We start from the raw sequence: 5,235 nt of genomic DNA, 5'->3' as shown, positions 1-5,235 counted from the left end.
TGATAGAGTGTGTGTGTGAAAAAAACTGTAAACCAGCGCAAAATAATTTAATTATTTTGTTCGTAAACAATTTATTCTTTAATGCCAAGACTTTTATTGTATTATATAGTTTATAATCATATGATATTTCTTAAACGAGCATATAAAAATTTCTCGCCAACAGCAAACTATAAGAACTTGTTTAACTATATCTATAATTAATGTATTGTAAATGAACAATTAATACCCTATACCTAATTAAAAATACCTATACGTATCTAGCACCCTAGCGTAGTTAACAATAAAACAAATAACTGGCCGAGAAATCATCCTTCAAACGGGAATTTGCAGATGAAACAAGAATGAGAGATAGAGAACGAAGGAGAAAGAGAGAAATGAAAAGCAGAGCAAACACAACAAAACAATGAAGTAGTTTAAAAGTTTATATAGTTTAAATATCAAAGAAAATTAAAACTAAACAACAATGTAGTATTCAAATTTTAAATAACTATTATAGCTGCATATATTAAACTATGTATATTAAATATATAAAAACAAATAAAACAACAACGACAACGCACTGTATTAAAACAAAACAAAATCTGGCTATTATTTTTAATAGAGTATTAATTATTTAAATGGAATATTAAATGTTAATTGAGAAAATATTTATTTTTTTACACTTTCTATTTGTATTGTCAGAAACCGTTGTTAAAATCTTTATCAATCTATAGCATACAGCTTTGGTCTGCTAGCTTATGTGTCACATAAAGCTGGCTGCTATTTAACATTTATAAAATATGTTGGCAGCCCTTAAAATTTCAATATGTCGAATCTTGAGCGCGTAATTTAAAAAGCGACTGAAGAACTGAATTTGTTAAATATTTAAGTTGGGCGCAAAAACCACAACAAAATTAATTTGAAAATGCGTTACTAGCTAATTTTATTAAAAGATTAATGCAGTCATTGCTGTGCAAAAATTAGAGACATGCCAATAAATAGACCTGAGGCTGATATCAATAATAGTTAGCATAATCATTCCCATCGAGTTATGGACCCGAGACAAACTTTTAAAAAAATAATTTAATATCCAATTATTATATTGAATTAATGTATAAGCTACTGGAAAACTGGATATTCAATTATAAATCACAAAAGAGCAGATATTAACATGATTATAGCATTCAGTATTAGTCTGACTGATTATATACCGCAAAAAGCTGGCTGCTATGCACCAATGCTACCTATAAATGGTATTCAAAGATTGGTAGCACTCAACCGTCTGAGCCCACTTTTAGAAAACTTGAGCGCGGATTTCAAATATTTAAGGTATGTGCTGTTTTCTTTGCAGAAAATAAATTTGATTTAATTTCTCCGTACATTTATGCAATTTATTTTATATTCCAATTTTGTAATTAAATAATGTATCCTAAAATCTTAAATCAATGAACATCAATTTAAGAGCCGTATTCGTAATTTAAGTTTCTAATTAATGGTTTGAATTTGAAGATGTTGTAACATTTTGCTAATGCTGTTTAGAAATTGTTTTTTTAACAAGTTAATTAAAAAGAATTTTGTTAAAAAAAGTTGATTGATGTAAATTTATCTTTATTTTTCAGCAGAAGCCAAACATAAGTTGAAATCATTTCATTTTCATTTACAATCCAATTTGTTTCGTCTTGAAAGAGACTGTGATTATCTTTATAATTGAATTGCCTTGCGTGTTATAAATACAGTCGTAATTTGACTGCTCAATTAGTTGTCCGACAGCAAGATGAACAGGAACAAGAGAGGAACATGCTCAATCATGCCAAGGTGTGAAAAATTACATCAAAGAGTTTAATTGAAATGTGTTGCTGCCCCATTGGCTTCATCTTTCAGCGCGCTGCTGATGCATATTGCATGCAGCTTGCAACTTTTCAACTCACATGTCTCATCTGTGATTTGGCATCTCGACATCGTGAGCTTAACAACGTCCAGTCGAAGGAGTCGTTAACTCTGATTTGTAATCTGTTCAACCGAGTCGAAGATTTGCTTGGCTCCTGCTGCTGTTGATGCTGCTTCTGCTGATGTTGAGCGAAAAGTTTTGTTCATGGCATTGAGGGGAGGGTTGGGGAAATGATGCGCCCGCTGAGCTTGTAGATAATAATAATTTCACACGACGCGTTCTGTTGTAAAATTTTATCGCCAACGCCAAAAACCTGACGCGCAAATCAATTTTTAGTATTTTATAGTCAACGTCTGACGATGAAAGCCCCGCTTAAAATAGTTATGAGAGTCCCTTCAAAATTCCATTCGATCCATTGGATCTTTGCGTCTAACTCATAACTAAAAACACTGACGAGGCAATCATTGCCAACTTATAGAAGGATGCCCCCAACCGGCCAGTCCGTCAGTCAGCCGTAATACTCATCCTCTGCAGCCTCCTCGTCCTAAGCCATTTCAGAACAATAGATGGCCTATTCCGACGTTAACAATGCACAAATCATTATCAGTAATTATGCATTGTTCTCGCGGGACGAACAGCTCTCAAAACGCAGCTGGACGAGACGTCGTCGTCGTGGATGGGTTCAAGCCAATCCTTGTCTGGTTTGTAGTGCGCTTTTTGATTGATTGGTTGATTACAGTTGGCCTTGAACTGCGCTCTCGCTGCCCCTCCCTGCATCCCACATTATTTATTTATAAATACTAGAGTGCATTGTGCAAAACGTTTTCATTTTTAGATGGATATTTTGCTTTGCAATATAATAAATTGGCAAAAAGTGTAGCAGCACAATTACAAAATAATATTTTACACAAGAGGAAACTACAGCAAAATCTCATACTTTATAGATTGAGCTTTTAGTTAGTCATTTATAATCCCAATTTAGTTCAAGAAAACACAGCGAGGGTGATGACACTTTATAGCGAGTGATTCTCATATTAGCTAACTCAATAACCAACTTTAGTAGAGCTAAGCGAGCGTTGACAGCTACATACATAAATCAATCCCATTGCCTAGGGATAGCTAACAAATGTTGGCTGTGTCTGGTCTCTTTGGTCCAGTGCTTCATTTGTAATTGCAAAGAGAGAACGAGAGAGAGAGAAAGAGAGAGACAAGCGAGCAATATGGATAAAAGTCCAACAGAGTTGCTGCAGCAGTTTATTGAAATATTATCCTTTTTAAGGCAACAGGAAAATAGAGAGGAAAAGCAAGCAAGAAAATGGAAATTTCAATATTCTGCTTGTTCACCAGGTAATGCAAGCTTTTTGATTGCTATCGAATGCAGAAAAATGTATTAAAAAATGTTGCGGATAAAACAAACAGCGCATAAAACAAGCAGATTTCAATTTCAATAATTTAATGAACAAGATTACAAATATTTTATTGTTATTTGTTTGTACGAATATTTCGTATTTCGAAATATTAACTTTATTGTGTAAAACTCTTTTGTAATTTTAGAGCAAAATGTTTTGATGAGTTCTCAACATCAAATCCTTACCTTACACAATTTTTAGTTAGTTGATAGTTCTTCTTGAATTCCCACTATCTGCTTGAGCAACCCTCGCTGCATTATGGGAACATTGAACGTTGCCTGGTCCACACATTCTCAGTTGGCGTTGGGTCATAAATTAAACTGCATTTGGCTATTTTTGTGGTCATTAGGCACGGCTGCAGTTTGTCTGTTTTCCCTCTGTTTTCGCAGTTGTTGTTCTCGTTGTTGTTGTTGTTGTTGCTTTTGGCATAGGGAATTGGGAGCCTACGCTGGACAGTTGGGAGCTGGCTTTGTCCTGTTTCCTTGGGCCAAGACAAAATGCTGCACAAGTTTTAATGAAGTCTTGCCTAAAGTTCTCTCTATGGCATCTCTCGACCAGAGCTGAGTTATGTCTGGCAGACTTTGTACATGAGGAAATGACATTATGAGTTATGCGACTCTCGATCTCTTTCACTCTCTTTCTATCGTTCTCTCTCTCTCTCTCTCTGTCTCTGTCTGTTGCGCCTGCGAATGTGCTACAGTTCAATTAACATAATTAATGTGCATGTCTTGTAGACCAAGAAGAGCTCTTTGATGCTTAGCCTGCTCTTGACCAGGCCTATTCTCAGTCCTGGCTGTCAACATGTTGCGCGTGGGCTTTCGTTTTGGTTTTCGCTTTTCAGCATTACAATTTGCACTGCCTACTGGCAACGTTAGGGCGAAACACCACACGATATTCGACAATTATCCAGCCACGTGGTACATGATTGGCTTGACCTGTTGACCGCGCATTAAAACTTTAAATTCACGTTTAGCTTCAGCCCTAAATTGACGAAAGGATAATCTCTAAATATACAATAAACTAATTACAAATATTAATATGTTGAATTACGTTTCATCAGTACATTAGCTTTCTTGTTTCTTGCTTATGACATCCAACGTATTTCAAGGTCTTCTTCATAGTTGTACTCGCTATTCATAGTGTAAAAGGATATTATAACTTTGTGCCTACAGAAAATGTATGTAACATCTTTGTCCCTATAAAATATATGAATATTCTTGACTACAGCCGAGACAATATATCCATGTCCGTCTGTTCATATAAACACATCGATCTGAGAGACAATAAAATATAGAGATATACATATTTCGACAGCACTTCTTACTATAGTATTTATTGCATTGCAAAAAACGCTTACTATCGGTTCTTAATTTCTTCGGCTGACAATTTGGTATATTTTGCAGTGTATGCTATATTTTAAATGTCGTACTGCATCGTTGAACAAAATAAAGTTTTTGGTATATGTGAAAATTATTATTTTACTTTTATTCAAAATGGAGAACAGTAATCTCGCAGTCAAGCACACCCGACTTTACTTATTATTAACTGGGGCGGTGCTGCTCAACATTTTCCATATTCGCGTCTAATGTGACATGCATTTGAGTACTTGAGCTGCTCTTGGGAAACTTTTTCATGTGCTACTTAAGCTTTATTGCTATTCATCTAGTTCTAAATGACTTTTATACGATTTAGTTTGTCTTTTTAATAGTTGCATTAGCATTGACTTCAGAGGCGTTTTCTCAAGTCATTTTGTTCAGGACAAGCTTAAATATATGTATAAATTTTCTAAACATATATTTTGTATACTACGGATACCTTGAGTAAATTTTACATATTCTTGTAAATATTAAATGCAATAATAAGAAAATTAAGTTCAAATGTTATGTGAATTAGTTCTCAAATACAATACGAAAATTTAAAGTATATAAATTAGGTTTGGACTTCATATTTTTCTTATCA

The sequence above is a fragment of the Drosophila nasuta genome, chromosome 2L, assembly GCF_023558535.2.
Source record: "Drosophila nasuta strain 15112-1781.00 chromosome 2L, ASM2355853v1, whole genome shotgun sequence".
Lineage (NCBI taxonomy): Eukaryota > Metazoa > Arthropoda > Insecta > Diptera > Drosophilidae > Drosophila > Drosophila nasuta.
The sequence above is the reverse complement of the archived record's forward strand: the minus strand, read 5'-3'. Positions refer to the sequence as shown.